We start from the raw sequence: 22,299 nt of genomic DNA, 5'->3' as shown, positions 1-22,299 counted from the left end.
GGCTCCTAGAAACTGAGCTTGCCTTGTGCTCTAAACCTCAAGGCTGTGGCAGAGATACCTCCTGGGATGCTTGCGTTGTGTCCCAGGAAGTCTAAGCTGACATCAGCCAAGCTTAACTCATTTGGATCCTTTACAGATTGGAAAGGGGAGGGCTCACTGGCTATCACGCGGCTGAAAAGATTCCTGGAGCATGTCCCTTTAAGAGCTGGATGTCTTAGGGAGTCTGCAGCAGTGTCCTCTCTACAACATGAGCAAGTTCTCTGCAGACACCGGAGAATAAGCTCCTCTGTGAAAACAGTCCCTGACAGTTCATCACTGTTGGAGCAGGATAGGTCACCAGCTTCATGTGCAGCATTAATACAGGCCGTAGGGTTTGTTCATCAGTCTGTGGTGGATACTTGCATGAGGTAAGACTGTACCTGCTTTATTCATGGCATTAGAGAGAACATAACATTGTACAGAGCCAGCTAATGTCAATTGGTGTTTCGTTTATATGAAAATGGTGGGGTTCTTCTATGGCGACATGAAGAATGACTCTTCTCAGTTGAAATAGGTATTTACAGTATTTCAGAAATGACAGTGAAATACTGTTACTATCAGTTCTACAGTGTCAGGTAAACTATAAACTCCAGGATGTTCTAGCTGGATCTCCAATGCTGTATTGTTCTGCAGAAGCCTAAGGTGCAATAAGCTAAAGGCACCAAAACTCTGTATGGTGGTGTACATGCATTGCGCCACATTTATTATGTGTTTTAGCCTACATGCACACGAACTTGGTTTGGTTCCGCATCCGAGACACATTTTTTGCGGCTCGGGTGTGGACCCATTAACTTCAAATGTTGGCAAAAGATGCAGACAGCACTCCGTGTGCTGTCCACATCCGTTGCTCCGTTCCGTAGCCCCGCCAAAAAAATAGAACATGTCCTATTCTTGTCCATTTTGCGGACAATGATAGGCATTGTTACGACGGACCGCAAAACACAAACGTTCGTGTGCATGTAGGCTTAGACACTTTTTGCGCCTCACTGGACGAGGGGGTGTGACCTTCAAGAAAAGGAGTGAATTATCATGCACCAAAACTGCACCAATATTTTGACGTACATTTTTTTTTTTTTTACAAAATAAGCCAATAGGTTGATGAACCAATTCTATCATCTTGCATTACCTACTTTGGGGTATCTTTAGTCCTCATGCACACGACAGTTGTTTTTATCGGCCTCCGTTCCGTTTTTTTTGCGGATAGGATGGGGACCCATTCATTTCAATGGGTCAGCAAAAAAATGCTGATAGTTCATTCGTTTGTGTTCCGTGTCCGTTGTCCGTGTTTCCCTTCAGCAAAAAAATAGTGCATGTCCTACTTTTTTCATATTTGCGGACAAGGATAGGCATTTATTATAAGGAATCTGTGGAAAAAAACGGATCCTCCCAAAAAAATGGATGCCGCATCCGTTTTTTTGGGCGGAACCACAATTTGCGGACGCAAAAAACATCTGTCGTGTGCATTAGGCCTTAGACTGTCTAGTCTACATTTACACTGTCTAACTATTAGAGAGGATTAGTAAGTCTGCTCCACTGTGAATGTCAACCAGCCCTGGCCAAACCTTTCATATGATAGCCTCAGGATAGGCCATCATTAACTGATCGATGGGGTCTCGCACCACACACACCTGCCGATTAGCTGTTCTGCAGAAGCTCCGCCGGGACTCGTTGTGCAGCGGACAGAGCTGGTTACTTTGAAATGCATGGGAGTGCCTCAGTAACCAACTCCGTTCAATGCACAATGAACTGAGCTGTGCTTCTCCAGTGCAGAGTTCTGGCACAAGAGCTACTGCGGAACAGCTGACCATAATAATGAATTATTATTATTTTTTGGTGGTAGTGGTGGTGATGGTGTGTGTGGGGGTAGGGGTTATACAGCATATTCCAGATTTAGGGTATATTCATATGTAGTAGATACTGCGGATATTTGGATTTTTCTCCAGATTTTGTGAGGGAATTATATAACACAGTATTACAGTATACACAATATTTTACCAAATCACATCCATATGTTGAGGAAAAAAATCTGCATTAGGCCGATTGCACACGACCGTATGGCTTTTTCAGTGTTTTGCGGTCCGTTTTTTACGGATCCGTTCGGTTTTTTGTTTGCGTTGTGTTTCCGTTTCTGTTCCGTTTTTCCGTATGGCATATACAGTATACAGTAATTACATAGATAAAATTGGGCTGGGCATAACATTTTCAATAGATGGTTCCGCAAAAAACAGAACGGAAACGGAAGACATACGGATGCATTTCCGTATGTGTTCCGTTTTTTTGCGGACCCATTGACTTGAATGAAGCCACGGAATGTGATTTGCGGGCAATAATAGGACATTTTCTATCTTTCAACGGAACAGAAAAACGGAAATACGGAAACGGAATGCATACGGAGTACATTCTGTTTTTTTTACAGAACCATTGAAATGAATGGTTCCGTATACGGACCGTATACGGAACGCAAAAAATGGCCAGTAAACGGGGAAAAAAAAACGGTCGTGTGCAGGAGGCCTTAGACTTATGGAAATGACTTGTGGTACAGATTTAAAATCCACAGCGTGTCAGTGTTTCAGCTTTTCACAGCGGATTTCACCCTTTGCAATGCATAGGGTAAAACCTAGTGCAAACCTGCAAAAATCCATGTTAAATCTGAATGTAATTCATGGATTTCATCCTTTACAATGTGCAAGGTGAAATCTGTGGTGAATCCATGACAAAGTGTTTTTTTATTTACTTTGAGAGTGGAATTCTATGCACCATGTATGATGGTATTTTGTGGGTAGTATATGGCAGGGATGGCCAACCTGCGGCTCTACAGCTGTTGAAAAACTACAACTCCCAGCATGCCCAGACTGCCTACAGCTATCAGCCTACAGCAGGGCATGGTGGGAATTGTATTTTCACAACAGCTGGAGAGCTGCAGGTTGGCCATCCCTGGTATATGGTATGTGACACAGTGAGGGGTTGTGTCTGGCAAGGCAGGTATTTTCCTCCCAGCATGTGCGGCTGGGCTGGTTTCCAGCCAGGTGAGATCAAATACCGGACCGGAGTTTAAGTGCCGTCCGGGTTTTGGCAGGACCTGGCTTTCCTTAAATAGGCAGCTGAGTTCAGCAGAGAGGTCTCTGTTTTTGGGATCTGAGGCTTTGTGCCATGCTGGAGGGCTGAGAGCCGCACGCTGGGGAAACAGGCACCCTAAAGCCTGCTGTGGACTACTGGAGACAGAACTGCCAGCAAGGTGACTTGTGTTATGTGAACTTTCCATTGTGTGTGAATTAACACCAAGACTGCAAAGTTACGTGCTGTTTTGGCGTTTTGAGTTAAGAACTTGTATTTTGCCTCTGTACTGCGCCCGCTTACCCTATCTACCAGAGCAAAACCCCACAATTGGTGGAGAATGCGGGCAGGAGCAGTGAGGCTGGCGTGAATGCCGATATTTTTGGTTTTTGCATTTTTCAGGCATGGTTGTATGTCGTACATTAAACCAGCTGTATTACAACCAGTGCCCCACGACAAAATGGAGGCTGTTGTGAAGGACCTCATGGAGGATAATCTGCAGTAGCGAGAGACAAACCTGCAGCAACGCGAGGCTAATAAGCAGCAGCAGGAGACTAACCAGTTGCCTCTATTGCCTCTACAACACGTGATGGCTTTGCAGACAGAAGGAGCAACCCCGAGCATCCACGATGCCCGGAAAGCAGTCCGTGCAGCGATTCCTAAGATGACCCCCACAGACGACATAGAAACCTACCTGGCGATGTATGAGAAAGTGCCCATCAGGGAAAAGCTACCCCATGACCAGTGTGCTGAGGTCGTCGCTACATTTCTGGCATCCGATTCCCAGCGGGTGTATTTTGACTTGCCGGCCGACTACCAAAAAGTAAAGGCTGAGATTTTGGCAAGACTGGGGGTGAATGTGTCGGTCCGGGCCCAGCGGGTATATCAGTGGGGGTTTAAAGGGAACCTGTCATGTGGATATTTGATTATAATCTAACTAATTATATACAATCATTAACTACTAAAAAGTGCCTTAGATGTATTCACTTACTGGTGTGACAGATGGTTACCTCATAATATACACACAAAGATGCTGCATGCTAATGAGCTGATTGGAGTCCAGCGTGATGTCATTGAGTCCAGCGTATATTCAATTCAGAGCTATAGCCACTCCCCTGCCCACCTGCTGCTGATTCATATGGAAAATAACTGTCATTCAGCAGCAGGTGGGCAGGGAGAGACAGGAGCTCATGAATATTCATGACTCATCATTATCAGCTGGAGCTTTTCAATACAAGATGTTGGCAGATTGACTGGGTCAATTAAAGAAAGTGACCCAGCATTTTGCTAAGCGAATAAGTCACTTATTTATGTTGCCCTTAGTTAGGACACCATAAAACTGGTGACAGGTTCCCTTTAAGCCGGCTGAGCCTGGAAGGAGCCAGTATTATGACTTACTCCACCTCTTGCAAAAGTGGCTACAGCCTGATGTGCTGAGTCCCACGGTTATGCTGGATAGACTATTGGCTGACATATTCTGGAGGGCGCTGCCTCCCCCTCTCCAGCACTGGATCGGCCAGATATCTCCTGGAAATGGTGGACCTGGTGGAACGCTATGAGGCCACCAAGAATCTCAAGGGGGGTTCATTTGGGAGGAGGGCATGCAAACTCTAGAACTCCCCACCCCAGGCCTACCGGTATGAGCCAATGAAACCCTCCTGGGAGGTTCCCCCTATGGGCCGGACCCAGTTAATCTGCTGGCGGTGTCAGGAACCTGGCCATACCAGGGCTGTGTCCTCATCGGGTTGAGTCCATGGCGCTATATGCTAGGAAACTAAGCTGGATAGACTATTGGCTGATATGTTCTGGAGGGCTCTGCCACCCCCTCTCCAGCACTGGATCGGCCAGGTGTCTCCTGGCAACTCCCTAGAAATGGTGGACCTGGTGGAGCACTACGAGGCTACTAAGACTGTTACAGGGGGTTCTTTTGGGAGGGGGGCAGTTAAACCCCGTAAATCTCCATCCAAGAAGCAGCGACTTGTACCAACCAAACCCACCCAGGGTGTACCCTCTACAGACCTGGCTCCGATAGTCTGCTGGCCGTGTCAGGAGGCGCGCCATGTAAGAGCTGACTGTCCCCATCAGGTGGAATCCATGGATACTAACTATCGCTACCATCAGTCGCTATATGCCAGGAAGCTGTGTGCAGCAGGTACCCAAAAAACTCTAAACCATGTGTGCCAGGTGGAGGTAGGAGACACTCCAGCGGGGGCTGGTGTCCCTAGTAAGGGCTTCAATGGTACAGTCAGCGGAGTATACTGGCCGGAAACTCGGGGTCATGTTCATCCATGGAGACTTAAAAGACTATCCCACCGCCCTGGTGTCTCTAACCACAGCTGGCAGATGGACTTATGAAGTGGCAGTTGCCCCAAATTTACACTATGAACTTATAATAGGGAGAGAATTCCCAGGCTTCCCGACACTGTGGCCTGCTATGAGAGTGACTGATACCCATGAGACAGGGATAACCCTAGCAGAGTGGCTGGCCCAGGGGGGAGACAAGAACCCTGGGAACCTGAGACCGAAGGGTCAGCAGTAGGGGAAGAGGGGGAGACAACCCCGCTAAGTGTGATGGTAGGAGACGTGGAGGACTTACCACCGGGTCCTTAATTGGCAGACTTCAATGTCTCCGGGGATAATTTTGGTACCGGCCAACGTTGGGACCCAACCCTATCCCGCGCCTGGGAAAATGTGTTAATAGTAGATGGTGAACCACAACAACCTGGAGCAGAGTCAGTGTTTCCCCATTTTGTGGTTCATCAGGATATGTTGTATTGGGTAAACCAACTACGGGGTGTACCTATTGAACAGTTGGTGGTTCCCAAGGCTTATCGCAAGCTTGTGTTAGATCCACAGTCCCTTGCTACCTCTCCCGATCATCAAGGTACTGTTTGAGAGAATCGCGATGGACCTCATAGGCCCAGTACCGAAGTCTGCTAGAGGACACCAACACATCCTGGTCATCCTAGACTACGCCACTCGGTACCCGGAGGCGGTGCCACTGCAACATTTCTCGGCCAAACTCATAGCTAAGGAGTTAATGGAGATGTTTTGCCGAGTACGACTACCTAAAGAGGTTCTGACCGACCAAGGGACCACTTTTATGTCCAAGGTGATGAGGGAACTCTGTAAGTTGCTGCACATAAAACAACTACGGACGTCCGTTTACATCCGCAAACGGACGGTCTGGTAGAACGGTTTAACCAAACATAAAAAATCATGTTGAAACAGGTAGTGTCTAAAGATGGGAAGGACTGGGACCGCCTTCTGCCCTATCTCATGTTCGAAGTGCGAAAAGTACCCCAAGCCTCTACTGGGTTCTCTCCCCTTCAAATTGCTTCATGGCAGACACCCTCGTGGTGTCTTGGACGTGGCCAAAGAGGTGTAGGAACAACAACCCGCTCCACATAAAAATGTCATTGAGTACATTACCCAGATGCAAGATCGGATAGAGACCGTGTTGCCTCTTGTTAGAGAGCATATGGAGGCAGCTCAGCGAGCCCAGATCTTTAACCCCTTATGGACCGTGCTCATTTTCACCTTAAGGACCAGGCCATTTTTACAAATCTGACCAGTGTCACTTTATGTGTGAATAACTTTAAAACACTTTTACTTATCCAGGCCATTCTGAGACTGTTTTTTCATGACATATTGTACTTCATGACACTGGTAAAATGGAGTAAAAAAAAAATCTTTATTTCTAAAAAAATACCAAATTTACCAAAAATGTGGAAAAATTTGCAAATTTCCTAGTTTCAATTTCTCTACTTCTATAATACATAGTAATACCTCCAAAAATAGTTATTACTTTACATTCCCCATATGTCGACTTCATGTTTTGATCAATTTGGGAATGCCATTTTATTTTTTGGGGATGTTACAAGGCTTAGAAGTTTAGAAGCAAATCTTGAAATTTTTTTGAAATTTTCAAAAAAACACTTTTTAAGGACCAGTTCAGGTCTGAAGTCACTTTGTGAGGCTTACATAATAGAAACCACCCAAAAATGACCCCATTCTAGAAACTGCACCCCTTAAGGTATTCAAAACGGATTGTATAAACGTCGTTAACCCTTTAGGTGTTCCACAAGAGTTAATGGCAAATGGAGATAAGATTTAAGAATTTAGATTTTTGGGCAAATTTTCCATTTTAATCCATTTTTTTCCAGTAACAAAGCAAGGGTTAACAGCCAAAAAAACCTCAATATTTATTGCCCTGATTCTGTAGTTTGCAGAAACACCCCATATGTGGTCGTAAACTACTGTACGGGCACACAGTAGTGTGTAGAGGGAAAGGAGCGCCGTGTGGTTTTATGAAGGAAGATTTTGCTAGACTGGTTTATTTACACCATGTCCCATTTGAAGCCCCCCTGATGCACCCCTAGAGTAGAAATGCCATAAAAGTGACCCCTTGTAAGAAACTACACCCATCAAGGTATTCAAAACTGATTTTACAAACTTTGTTAACCCTTTAGGTGTTCCACAAGAGTTATTAGCAAATGGAGATGAAATTGAAGAATGTAAATTTTTGGGCAAATTTTCCATTTTAATCCATTTTTTCCAGTAACAAATCAAGGGTAAACAGCCAAACACAACTCAATATTTATTACCCTGATTCTGTAGTTTGCAGAAACACCCCATAGGTGGTCGTAAACTACTGTATGGGCACACGGTAGGGTGTAGAGGGAAAGGAGCGCCGTGTGGTTTTTGGAAGGCAGATTTTGCTGAAATGGTTTATTTACACTATGTCCCATTTACAGCCCCCCTGATGCACCCCTAGAGTAGAAACTCCATAAAAGTGACCCCATTTTGGAAACTACTGGATAAGGTGGCAGTTTTGCTGGGACTATTTTTGGGGTACATAGGATTTTTGGTTGCTCTATATTACATTTTTGTGAGGCATGGTTACCAAAAATAGAAATTCTGAAATTTCATCTCCATTTGCCATAAACTGTTGAGGAACACCTAAAGGGTTAATAAAGTTTGTAAAATCTGTTTTAAAAACCTTGAGGGGTGTAGTTTCTTAGATGGGAAATAAATAGAAAATCCACAGCACTCCTCAGTTCTGGTGAAAAAGCTGGTTACTTTATTGGTAACAGCAGCATATGGATAGCAACGTTTCAACCATCTCTGGTCTTTCTCAAGTTTCTTAGATGGGGTCACTTTTATGGAGTTTCTACTCTAGGGGTGCATCAGGGGTTCTTCAAATGGGACATGGTGCCAAAATAAAAGGCAATCAAAATCTGCCTTCCAGAAACCATATGGCATTCCTTTCCTTCTGCGCCCTGCCGTTTGGTCATACAGCAGTTTACGACCACATATGGGGTGTTTCTGTAAACTGCAGAATCAGGGTAATAAATATTAAGTTTTGTTTGGCTGTTAACCCTTGCTTTGTTGCTGGAAAAAACTGATTAAAATGGAAAATATGCAATTTTTGGCACCGTTTTTATTTTAATTTTTTGACTTTTTTCATCTGAGGGGTTAGGTCATTGGGTATTTTTATAGAGCATATTCTTACGGATGCGGCGATACCTAATATGTCTACTTTTTAAAATTTATTTAGGTTTTACACTATATTATCCTTTTTTAAACAAAAATATTTTTTTGTATCTCCATAGTCCAACAGTCAGTTTCTTTTGTTTTTTTCAGCCGATTATTTTAGGTAGGGGCTCATTTTTTGCGGGACAAGAGGACAGTTTTATTGGCACTATTTTGGGGGGCATATGACTTTTTGATCGCTTGCTATTACACTTTTTGTGATGTAAGGTGACAAAAAAAATACCTTTTTTTGCACCGTTTTTATTTTATTTTTTTGACCGTGTTCATCTGAGGGGTTAGGTCATGGGCTCTTTTTATAGAGCAGATTCTTACGGACGCGGGGATACCTAATATGTCTACTTTTTTTTAAATGTATTTAGGTTTTACACTATATTATCCTTTTTTAAACAAAAAAAAAACATTTTAATATCTCCATAGTCTAAGAGTCGGCTGTTTTGTTTGTTTTTAGCTGATTATCTTAGGTAGGGGCTCATTTTTTGCGGGATGAGAGGATGGTTTTATTGGCACTATTTTGGGGGAAATTTAACTTTTTGATCGCTTGCTATTACACTTTTTGTGATGTATGGTGACAAAAAAATACCTTTTTTGCACAATTTAAATTTTATTTTTTTGACCGTGTTCATCTGAGGGGTTAGGTCATGGGGTATTTTTATAGAGCAGATTCTTACGGACACGGCGATACCTAATATGTCAACTTTTTTAATTTATTTTAATTTTACAAAATAATATTTTTGAAAAATATTTTTTTTTTATTTTAGTGTCTCAAGTCTAAGAACCATAGTTTTCAGTGGCTAAATGGAATTAAAATTGGGGAAGGGGATTATAAATTTAGTACTCCATGGAAGTGTGGTACTCCCTGAAGCAACCAATAATGCAGAGGCCCAGATGATCGGGGCACGTGTCACACTGAGTGGTGTTGTCCTTCCGTATCCCCCTCCTGTGACACACTCTGCACCTTTTTTGGGTCCGTCCCCTCTTTCCAGTATGGGGGACCACACCTGGAAAGTGTTGGCCAGGTACGATCCGGGCACCTTCAGTTCCCAAGGTACTCCGGCCTGCTCTTTCCCAGTCAGAAAAGATCAGGGCCTTGAGGACTGCCTCATAGAACTGCAGGAATTTCCCTGTGTTGCCAGCGCTCCGGGACAGCACAAAAGAGTTGTACAAGGCAACCTGTACCAAGTAGACTGCAACTTTTTTGTACCATGCCTGGGTTTTGCGCATGGCGTTATATGGCTTAAGGACTTGATCAGAGAGATCAACTCCTCCCATATACCGATTGTAGTCGACGATACAATCGGGCTTGAGGACCGTTGCCGCGGTACATCCCACAGGGACAGGGGTGATTCCATTACCGTGAATTGTGGACAGTACAAGGACATCCCTCTTGTCCTTATATCTGACCAGCAACAGGTTTCCACTGGTAAGGGCACGGGTCTCACCGCTGGGATAGGTACCTGGAGGGGGTGGGTAGGGAGGCCGCGTTGATTTTTCTGCACGGTCCCACAAGCGGAAGTGGATCTGGCGGCGAGGGCCTGGAACAAGGGGATACTAGTATAAAAGTTATCCACGTACAGGTGGTAACCCTTATCTAGCAGTGGGTGCATAATGTCCCACTCAAGTTTCCCGCTAACACCCAGAGTGGGGGGACATTCTGGGGGTTCAATACGGGAATCTCACCCCTCGTACACACGAAACTTGTAAGTATACCCTGAAGTACTCTCACAAAGTTTGTACAGCTTCACGCCATACCTCGCCCACCATACTGGCGGAAAATGAGTCTCCCCTTGAACGCAATGAGAGACTCATCAACCGGTACATAGGCCTCCAAAAATTTGGCCCCGAAGTGATCGATGACCGGCCTGATTTTGTACAGGCGGTCATAGGCAGGATCACCTCGGGGGGGACATGCTGCATTATCTGCATAATGCAGGCATTTCCGAATGGCCTCAAAACAGGAACATGTCATGGCCGTAATGTAAAGTGGGGTCTGGTAGAGGACGTCCCCACTCCAGTAATGCCTGACACTGAGTTTTTTGACTAGGCCCATGTGCAGTACAAGGCCCCAAAAGTCCTCATCTCGGCTGCACTGACCAGAGTCCAAAAAGGAGCCAGGGTGTTGAGAAATGAACTGTTGGGCGTACAAGTTTGTTTGCTCCACCATCAGATTCACAAAGTGGTTACTGAAAAAAAGACTAAAATAGTAATATTCAGTGAAGCCCACTGGGGGAATCTGGATTCCTGGTTGGCCAACAAAATCAGGAATCACAGGCTCAAAATCCTCTGGGGTACACCATGCAAGTTCACCGGTAGGGGGCTCAGGTGGACTTATCTGGTGGGCCAGAAAACTAGTACGAGCCCCAGAGCTGCTCGTACTAGTGTGGGCCACAGGGTCCCTGGCATGACGGCCCCCTTGCTCCGCCTGGCGGCATCTCCGCCGGCTTGGGGGCTCATCATCATCGCTAGATGAGGAGGAGGACGTGGATGACAAAAGGAAAGTGGGGTCATCCTCGTCCTCACTGGGCCTCTCGGAGTCGGAGGCAAGCTGGGCGTATGCCTCCGCAGCCAAGAACATCCGGCAGGCCATAGGGGAGTGTGTGTGTGCGTGGAAAACTTTTTTTAGTGTGTGTGTGCGGGTGTTCGCGTACTTATTCCTAAACCTTACAGGAAAAAAAAATATAATGTTATTTAAAAAAATGGCCAAAAAATGTGAAAAAAAAAAAAAGATTCTTACTCGCTGATCAGCAGTGGGGTGGGCGATGCGCTAACAGTGGCCGGACGCTAAGAGTGCCGGCCACAGTCAGCGTATGCAAAAAACGAATAAACTGCTTGCGCCCCAAAAAATGTGTGTGGGGGGTGGGGTGGGGGATCAGGGGGGCAAGCAGCAGCACACCTGGGGGATCTAGAGTCACACAGCTGTGCTGTGGACCCCAGACATCCGATCAGGGTGATGCAACAGTTTTTTTTCCTAAACTTTCCCTCAATATCCCTGCCTAACCTTTCACTAACCTTTCCCTATGTACCTTTTAGTGCCAGATGGCACTGTGGACGGTCAGAAGGGGGGTGCTGGGCACAGATGGGGGTGCTGGGTCAGGAGATCCGACGCTGCTCCTCTCTCCTCGCTTCCAGACACAGAAAGGAGGAGGAGAGCAGAGCTGCAGTAACTTAAACCTCCCGCCCACCCTGCAGCCAATCAGAAGCGATCCTGAGAGGTGCTGTCACCATCACCTCTCAGGATCGCAGGATGGTGATTGGTGGTGTATTATCACACCACCGATCACCATCCTGTTCCGGGTTATCGGGTCACCAGAGACCTGAATAACCCGGAAACGCATCAAACCGCAGGTCTGAATTGACCTGCGGTTTTCTGCGATCGCTGATACGGGGGGGGGGGACAGGACACCCCCACATTGTCCCAGGGTGCCTGTTGATTGATTTCAGCAGGCACCTAGTTCCGATCACCGCCCCGGCGGTGATCGGAAATACACATGACATACCGGTATGTCATGTGTCCTTAAAGAATAAGGGGGTCAGTCAGCACATCCCAGTGCGCAGGGGCACGTTGCTATGGCTGAAAACAACACTGTTAAACATACATAGTAACATAGTACATAAGGCCGAAAAAAGACATTTGTCCATCCAGTTCGGCCTGTCATCCTACAAGTTGATCCAGAGGAAGGCAAAAAAAAACCCTGTGAGGTAGAAGCCAATTTTCCTCACTTTAGGGGAATAAAAAATTCCTTCCCGACTCCAATCAGGCAATCAGAATAACTCCCTGGATCAACGACCCCTCTCTAGTAGCTATAGCCTGTAATATTATTACACTCCAGAAATACATCCAGGCCCCTCTTGAATTCCTTTATTGTACTCACCATCACCACCTCCTCAGGCAGAGAGTTCCATAGTCTCACTGCTCTTACCGTAAAGAACCCTTTTCTATGTTTGTGTACAAACCTTCTTTCCTCCAAACGCAGAGGATGTCCCCTCGTCACAGTCACAGTCCTGGGGATAAATAGATGATGGGATAGATCTCTGTACTGCCCCCTGATATATTTATACATAGTAATTAGATCTCCCCTCAGTCGTCTTTTTTCTAACGTGAATAACCCTAATTTTGATAATCTTTCAGGGTACTGTAGTTGCCCCATTCCAGTTATTACTTTAGTTGCCCTCCTCTGGACCCTCTCCAGCTCTGCTATGTCTGCCTTGTTTACAGGAGCCCAGAACTGTACACAGTACTCCATGTGTGGTCTGACCAGTGATTTGTAAAGTAGTAGAAATATGTTCTCATCACGGGCATCTATGCCCCTTTTGATGCAACCCATTATCTTATTGGCCTTGGCAGCCGCTGCCTGACACTGTTTTTTGCAGCTTAGTTTGCTGTTTATTAAAATTCCTAGATCCTTTTCCATGTCAGTGTTACCGAGTGTTTTACCATTTAGTATGTACGGGTGACTTGCATTATTCCTTCCCATGTGCATAACTTTACATTTCTCAGTGTTAAACCTCATCTGCCACTTATCTGCCCAAGCCTCCAATCTATCCAGATCCCTCTGTAGTAGTATACTGTCCTCTTCAGTGTTAATTACTTTACACAGTTTAGTGTCATCTGCGAAAATTGATATTTTACTATGCAAGCCTTCTACAAGATCATTAATAAATATATTGAAGAGAATAGGGCCCAATACTGACCCCTGAGGTACTCCACTAGTGACAGTGACCCAATCTGAGTATGTACCGTTAATAACCACCCTCTGTTTTCTATCATTGAGCCAGTTACTTACCCACTTACAGACGTTTTCTCCGAGTCCGAGCATTCTCATTTTATATACTAACCTTTTATGAGGTACAGTGTCAAATGCTTTGGAGAAGTCCAGATACACGACATCCATTGATTTGCCGCTGTCAAGTCTAGTACTTACCTCCTCATAGAAACTGATTAAATTAGTTTGACATGACCGATCCCTCACGAAGCCATGCTGATATGGCGTTATTTGCTTATTTCCCATAAGATGCTCTAACATAGCATCTCTCAGAAAACCTTCAAACAGTTTACCCACAACAGATGTTAAACTTACCGGCCTATAGTTTCCAGGCTCTGTTTTTGGACCCTTTTTGAATATTGGCACCACATTTGCCATGCGCCAATCCTGTGGGACATTCCCTGTTAGTACAGAGTCCGCAAATATCAGAAATAAGGGTCTGGCTATGACATTACTTAATTCCCTTAGGATACGGGGGTGTATGCCATCCGGTCCTGGCGATTTGTCTATTTTGATTTTTTTAAGTCGCTGTTGTACTTCTTCCTGGGTCAGACAGGACACTTTTAATGGCGAATTTATTTCAGCATTCAGCATTTCATCTGACAGTTTATTTTCCTCAGTGAATACATTGGAGAAAAAAATATTTAACAGCTTTGCTTTCTCCTCGTCGCTCTCTGCGACTCCCCCCTCATTACTCTTTAAAGGGCCGACACCTTCAGATTTATACTTTTTAACATTTATATAATTGAAGAACATTTTAGGGTTAGTTTTACTCTGTTTGGCAATTAATCTCTCGGTCTCTAGTTTGGCCGCTTTTATTTGTTTTTTACATGTTCTGTTTTTTTCCTTATAGTTTTTCAGTGCTTCCGTGCTACCCTCCTGTTTTAGGGTTTTATATGCTTTCTTTTTGTCATTTATTGCTTTCTTTACAGTTCTGTTTATCCACATTGGTTTCTTTTTGTTCCTTAACCTTTTATTCCCATACGGTATGTACCTCTCACAATGAGATTTTAGGATGTTTTTAAAGATATCCCATTTTTTGGCTGTATTTTTATTTTTGAGGACTTTGTCCCAGTTAGTTAGGCCTATGGCCTCTCTTAGTTGGCTAAATTTAGCTTTTTTGAAGTTTGGTATTTTTGTTTCTCCCTGTAGAAACGCTCTTTTGAATGATAATTGGAAGGTTATTACTTTATGGTCACTATTTCCCAGGTGTCCCCCAACCTGCACGTCTGTTGTTCTGTCAGGTCTATTGGTTAATATTAAGTCCAGTATGGCCGTCCCTCTAGTCGGGTCCTGAACCAGTTGGGAGAGATAATGGTCTTTGGTTATTGCCAAGAATCTGTTTCCTTTATGAGATATACAAGTTTCAGTTTCCCAGTCTATATCTGGGTAGTTGAAGTCCCCCATAATAACCACCTCATTATGATTTGCCGCCTTGTCTATCTCGTTTAGTAGTAGATTTTCTGTGGACTCTGGTATATTAGGTGGTTTATAGTAGACTCCTATTAGTAATTTATTGTTGTTTTTAGCTCCATGTATCTCTACCCACAGTGACTCCACATGTTCATGTCCCTCACTTATATCTTCACGGAGTGTGGGCTTTAGACAAGATTTTACATAAAGGCAGACCCCTCCACCTCTCCGGTTTTGACGATCCTTTCTGAACAGACTGTAACCTTGTACATTAACTGCCCAGTCATAGCTATCATCCAGCCATGTCTCAGTTATTCCCACTATGTCATAGTCCTCCTCACACATCACTAATTCCAGTTCACCAGTTTTATTAGTCAGACTTCTGGCATTAGTATACATACATATGAGAGGTTTATGTATATTTTTTACCCTACACCTTTCCTTCTGAACTGTTCTTGTCCCTCCTTCCATTTCTCCCCCAGTCCCACTACCTTGCCCCCGGTCTCTATCTGCACTATCTTCCCCTTCTATAGTGTAATTACCCTCCCCCCCAGTCCCTAGTTTAAACACTCCTCCAACCTTCTAGCCATCTTCTTCCCCAACACAGCTGCTCCTTCCCCATTGAGGTGCAGCCCGTCCCTACGATAGAGGCTGTAGCCGACAGCGAAGTCGGCCCAGTTCTCCAGGAACCCAAACCCCTCCATCCTACACCAGTTCTTGAGCCACTTGTTAATTTCCCTAATCTCCCGCTGCCTTTCTTGTGTGGCCCGTGGTACCGGTAGTATTTCGGAAAATACTACCTTTGAGGTCCTTGCCCTAAGCTTTTGCCCTAAATCCCTGAAATCATTTTTAAGGACTCTCCACCTACCCCTAACTTTGTCATTGGTTCCGATATGGACCATGACCGCTGGATCTTCTCCAGCCCCTCCCAGTAATCTGTCAACCCGATCCGCGATATGTCGAACTCTAGCGCCAGGAAGACAGCACACTGTTCGGCGATCACGGTCTTTGTGACAGATTTCCCTATCTGTTCCCCTAATAATTGAGTCTCCCACTACCAGCACCTGTCTGGCCTGCCCTGCTCTCCTGGTCCCCTGCTTACCGGAGCTGACATTCCCCTGACTGGCAGAGGAAGTGTCCGGCTGCGGCAGTGCCGTCCCTGGACTGACATCCCCCTCATCTGCCAAACGTGCAAACTTGTTGGGGTGTGTCAGATCAGGGCTAGCCTCCCTGGCACTCTTCCCTCTACCCCGCTTTCTAAATGTTACCCAGCTAGCTACCTCACTTTCCTCAGCCTCCTCTCTGTCACCCTCTCCCTCATCTACCCCAAAGAGTGCTTGCTCGGTGAGAAGCAAACTTTTTTGCAAATTGTCAATGCCTCTCAGTGTTGCAACTTGCCCATTTAGAGACTCGATTAGCGATTCCAAACGGGTAATTTGCTCACATCTTGAACAAAGAAATTCACCCTGGAACGGCTGTTCCAGGACTGCATACATCATGCAAGATGTGCACTGGACTGCGTTGTCAATTGTGCAACACATACTAAATGGGGATTACACCACAAAAGAAAAAAATACAATACAATGTAGTAATAATATACAGGCTAATTGCAGTCCCCCTCTGAAGTCCCTGAATCTAAAGTCACTTAATCTTAAGTCACACACTTAATCAACCACACTTAATCAACCACGCGTCGCGGTCAAACTCGCAATGCAACAGCTCTCTGCAAACCAAATAAAGTACAAAAATGCATAATAATTGCTAATGCTATACTTCTAAATTAGAGATGCTTGGCAAATACATTTTGTACAAAATTATTTGAGCCCGTCTGCCGCACGTCAAGGCGATCTCTGTAAGACGGGTTCCTAACACTAAATTCTACCTGTTATGTGCCATGACGGCTTCCAAACAATTCAGGGAGTGTAGGTTCCACATGCATGCCGGGCCTGCTTTAATTTCTGTCATCTTTGGTGCCAAAATGGCCTCCATTATATCCAAGGAATGCAGGTACCAACATGCAGGTACTTTATTTGGTTTGCAGAAAGCTGTTGCATTGCATGTTTTATTTTACAGTCATGTGTCCTTAAGTACCAGGACAAAATGACGTACCGGTACGTCATGTGTCCCCAACAGGTTAACCTGGGTGATCGGGTTTTGGTTCTGGTGCCGACCATGGGCAGTAAGTTCCTGGCTAGTTGGCAGGGGCCCTACAAGGTACTCGAGAAAATTGGAGATGTAAACTACAATGTACTCCAGCCATGGCGGTGAAAGCCGGAGCAGGTTTACCATGTGAATTTACTCAAACCATGGAAAGATAGGGAAACCTGTACTGAAGACAGCCCGCATCGGGTTTTCTAGGAGAAAAGGTACCGGCCCCTCCAGTGCTCCAGACAAAAAAAAAATGACCAGGAGCCATTGGCTCCTAAACTAAAAAATTTAGGAGCCAAATTACATTTTTTAGTCGCCAAATTTAAAATGCATATAATTAAAAAAAAAGGACTTTAAGAAGATGAGACGCAGGTGCATATAGGAGAAAACAGCACCACATACCTCTCACATCCAGGGACATTTTCTGGGGAACAAGGTGACTAAAAATGGCGAATTGCGTGGTTTAGAGTTTTTTTTTCTGTTACTGCCTTCACCGAGCGGAAATATTTTTTAATATTTTAATAGCTCACACTTTTTGGGACGTGGCGATATGTAATATGTTCTTTATTGTTTGTAAATTTTATATGTAAAACTGGGAAGGGGGCCATTTAAACTTTTAGTATTTTGGTGTTTTTTTTTACTTTTTATTTAATAACCATTTCTTCCCTTAGGGACTAGAACCTGGATCTTTTCTTCCCTTGTCCTATTCACCCTGATAGAGCTCTATCAGGGTGAATAGGACCTCACACATCTCCCTGCTGCCCTGGGCATAGTGCACAAAGCAGCAGGGAGCTGAACATGGCAGCCAGGGCTTCAGTACCGTCCTGGCTGCCATGGTAACGATCTGAGCCCCAGCAGTGTAATCTGCCACTGCCACCACTGGAGGGGATGGGGACCCTGTGGCCACCATATAACAATGGGGGGGAGACGGGGATGACTTGTGGCTAGTGATAATGGGGAAGGGGGGGAGAGGCTTTGGGAGAGCGCACTGCACCACCAATGAATGTTTAAAGAGGACCTTTCGTGGGTCCAAAGAATATGAACTTATCAGCAGGCTGCATAGAGCGGCGCCCAGGGATCTAAGTGCACTTACTATTATTCCTGGGCGCCGCTCCGTTCGTCGGCTGTGGCCCCCAGTATTTTTAGCATTCAGAGGAAGGAGAAGGAGGAGGAGACGCCAGTGTGTCTCCTTCTCAATGACAGCAGCGCTGTCCAATCACATCGCAGAGCTCAGAGCCAAGGGAGAAAAAAACCTCCCTGGCTCTGAGCTCTGCGCTGTGATTGGACAGCGCTGCTGTCAGGGAGAAGGAGAGACACTGGCGTCTCCTCCTCCTCCTCCTTCCTCTGAATGCTGAAAATACCGGGGGCCACAGCGGACGAACGGAGCGGCGCCCAGGAATAATAGTAAGTGCACTTAGATCCCTGGGCGCCGCTCTATGCAGCCTGCTTAGTTCATATTCTTTGGACCCATGAAAGGTCCTCTTTGACTCATTTATACAAGTGTCGGCAGCGGTATCACAGACCGGGCACCCGGCCTCAATAACAGGGCATGCGATCTGGGGCACCTGAGGGGTTAATGGCCGCGGATCGCCTGCCCTGTTATTGAGGCCGGGTGCCGGGCCTGTGATACCGCTGCCGACACTTATGTTTTACATTCATTGGTGGCGCAGTGGCGACAGCTCCTCCCCTCCTCCTCCCCTGCTATATCCCCATTGGTGGCGCAGTGGCGACAGCTCCTTCCCTCCTCCTCCCTGCTATATCCCCATTGGTGGTAGTGGCGGCCGCGTCACAGTGGAGAGGGAGGGACTCCTTCCTTCTCCACTGTGCTGGTGAAGAGAACTTAGACTGCGCAGGATCGCAGCGGTACAGTCGCAAATGGCGACAAGACTAAAAAGTCTTGTCGCCATCTGCAAATTTTGAGGCGCATTGGCGACCGTTTTGGTCGCCGGTCTGGAGCCCTGCCCTCTGTCATCAGACAGAGGGCAGCTCTTGCATCAGCAAGAGCTGCCCTCTGTCTGATGCAAGAGGGGCCGAGTTCTGAAATGTAGTTGCTGAATAAGGAAGGTTGTAGGAGCATTACTTGCCACCACTAGGAAGTATTAAAGGGGTTGTTCCACCATATAAATGATCACCTATGCAAAGGATAAGGTAATAATTATATAATTGCTGGGTGTCCGAATGCTAGGACACAAACTGATAATAATGGGATCCCTGGGTTCTTGGAGTGATAGATGCACATGGTGTCGATCATTCTCCATGTACAGTGCTCAATTATTTCCATCAGCCCCACTGAGAATGAATGGAGTGTCAGTGCACAAGTGCTGCCAGTCTAGTACAATGACAGCATAGTAAAACCGCATTACCGCCCGAGCGGGATACATAAAGTCTTTATCCACCCTGATGCATTGGCCTCTCCTCAGACCTGCACTATTTCTTGGCCCTGTAAAATTGCTGGGAAAATCCCTTGCAAGTCCACCTGCATCTGCACTCTCTCTCTCTGCAAGGACACTATTTCTAACCTCCTTATCAAGGCCATGCGAGGAGACTCCCTTGCAACTTCACCCACTAATACCTTCTGTCCTGCTGCAATGTGTCTGTAGTACGACCCAGGCTTTACAAGGATGCTTGTAGTTTGGAGAACCTCAAGAACCCCTACAATAAACGAAATAAGCTTATATGCAAGGGCAAAGTTTATGCAATGTCCTATCATTTTCCCAGCTCTATGGCAAGACTTGTGGTGAGCTGGGAAAATATGTCAAGCATATTATAGAATATTAGAATATCGTGCAAAGTTCATTTATTTCAGTAATTCAACTTAAAAGGTGAAACTAACATATGAGATAGACTCATTACATGCAAAGCAAGATATTTCAGGCCTTTATTCGTTATAATTTGGATGATTATGGCTTACAGCTTATGAAACCCCAAAGTCACAATTTTGAGGTACCCTTTGCTCAGGGGATATGGATTAATTAGCTTACTAGAGTGTGACACTTTGAGCCTAGAATATTGAATCTTTTCACAAAATTCTAATTTTAAGCTGCATTAATGCAATTCCTTTTAATTTGCATTACTGAAATAAATGGACTTTTGCATGATATTCAAATTTTTTGAGTTTCACCTGTAAATCTTGGTTAAAAAGATAACATTTTTGAACATGTCTGGAGTGGGGTCCACCAACTTAGGCTACTTTCCCATCTGTGGCAGGCTGCCTGTTCCAGTTTCGACCGGACACAAACCGCAGCGTGCTGGGGTCGGCAGGCACTCCCGTTGCATCTGGCCGTGCCAGATCCGGAGAACTCCGGTAGGCCGTTTTCTGCCAGAATAGTAGTAAAATAGGCATTGTGGGGATTCACTCTGGTAGTTAGGACTAGCGGATGCAGTATAGAGGCAAAGTACACAGTTCTTCAATCAAACAGCAGTGTTTATTCACACATTGGTGTATAACAAAATGCAGATAAGGTGTATCACAAAACGCAGGTGGCTTCGTGTTTGTTCACACACAAGGAAAGTCCATAAACAATAAAAGTCACCTTTTCTCCTGGGTGTTAATTCCCACCCTGTTAGCAGTTCAGCCTCAAGTCCATAGGCGGCCTGTTCGCCTTTAGAGGGGCCTTAGTCCTCCAGCCCAGCTCAAACCTCAAATCCCAGCACAGCCCTCAGTTTACAGCACATGGACTCCTGAGCTCCACTGTCAGAGGAAGGTAAATCCACCACACCTGGCAGTGCTGGCTGGTTTTTATGCCTGGCAAAACCCGGCCTGGAACATGGGGAGTAGTCACCCACCCAGCACTTTGACTACTCCCAGTAGGAGCCGTCCGGGATCAGCTATGACATCCATGCTAAATCTCAAGGTGTCGATTAGCAATAGCTGCTGCTGACACATAAAATACCGGCTCTTACTTCACCGAGGCCAGGAAACTCGGTGACACATACCTTCCATCCACAATGATTCCAGGTACCTTCTTACACCTTACAGTGTGCTCTAGCAATGCAGTCAAACGATTTTATAGAAGCCATTTACTCATTACTTTAAGAATAAGCATACCACTAGCAAGATTGTAATGCCTATGCTAAAATAATATTAAGCAGGCAAATATTGTTTTCAACTATTAAATATTTACGACTGATATAAGCAGTGAGACTCAATGTTATCCAGGTGCAGGAACCGTGCTGTCTCACAGTATGGCTGCTGCAATATTCAACAGCCTTGTCAGTACGTCAGTAGAGGAACAGCAACATATAATAAACAACTACCTGACTAACCTAGCCCTCAACGCCTTCTGTATCAAGGCTATGTGTGTATTTTCGTCAAAGAAAGGTTGGATTTATGCTTCTGTCTGCCAAACCAGATTCAGTTATCAGGCTGCTCTGTGTGGCAAAGGGACTCATGTGACATATAAAATGATTGTACCCTGTGGAAGTGGTACAATTGGGAATGATGATGATGAGGCATAATGTGTATTGATATGCATACAAATATAGCATAAAGAGAAAACATTGACCTTTTGGCTGAGTTCACATCAGCGCTCAACCTTTCCATTCTCCTGCTCCGCAAAACACTGATACCGGCCATGTGCATTCCACGGAAGGGCCGGTCCCTAATAGAACAGTTCTATCCTTGTCTGTAATGCGGACAATAATAGGACATGTTTTATTTTCTTGCCTGAACAGCCATGCGGACATACAGACATGGAATGCACACAGAGTCATTTCAGTTTTTTTTTGTGGCCCCAATGAAGTGAATGGTTCTGCATACAGGCCGCAAAAAGAAAAACCGGAATGCCCTAAATAAAAATAGGCAAAACCAGCCAATTTTGATGGGACAGGCTGACCATCTAATTTGCATGGGAGGATCAAGTACTGCATTTCAACATGCCCAATTCTCCAGTTCCTGCAGGATATAAACCAATGCCATATGAGTCTGGCATCAACTTTTTCCCCCTCTCCTCATTGAAAACACATGCATGCTTATGGGAGAGGTGGGAGAAATAGCAGTCAGCTGAATAAATGTTTGTTTGACATCTATCTAAAGTGAATGCACAGTATAAAAAGTTTAATTGTTTTGTATCAGTATTTGCAGAGTTTTGGTTGTTGTGAAATGGTTTTGTGCTTTTTTTTGCATTCAATTTTTATTAATTGGCTTATGGTTTTGACTTGCTTATTAACCTTATTGACCATTTTTAAACTTCTCCTATGGGACCATTATATTTTCATTACACTTTTATTTACTACCGTAATTTTTTTATTTACTTTACATTTATTTCAATTTAATTCCAAGAGGCTTTTTCAGAACATTTTTAGAGCATATTTTCTGGCACCGGTAGCC

General features: G+C 45.0%; 1 protein-coding gene across 7 annotated transcripts in view; it reads left to right on the top strand.

Annotated features, from left to right (window-relative positions):
• Positions 1-22,299, top strand: part of ACSL6 (acyl-CoA synthetase long chain family member 6) — a 658,958-nt gene that overhangs the window by 216,593 nt on the left and 420,066 nt on the right. The window contains exon 1 of one of the 7 annotated variants that reach the window (XM_040405079.1): positions 265-407. The exons of the other annotated variants lie outside the window; for them this stretch is intronic. The gene's annotated coding sequence lies outside the window, so the exon portion shown is untranslated. Of the gene's footprint in view, positions 1-264; positions 408-22,299 lie in introns of those variants that run through there. 7 annotated transcript variants of the gene reach the window in all.

Source organism: Bufo bufo, chromosome 1 (genome assembly GCF_905171765.1).
Source record: "Bufo bufo chromosome 1, aBufBuf1.1, whole genome shotgun sequence".
Taxonomy (NCBI): domain Eukaryota; kingdom Metazoa; phylum Chordata; class Amphibia; order Anura; family Bufonidae; genus Bufo; species Bufo bufo.
This window is presented reverse-complemented; position numbering and strand designations above follow the sequence as displayed.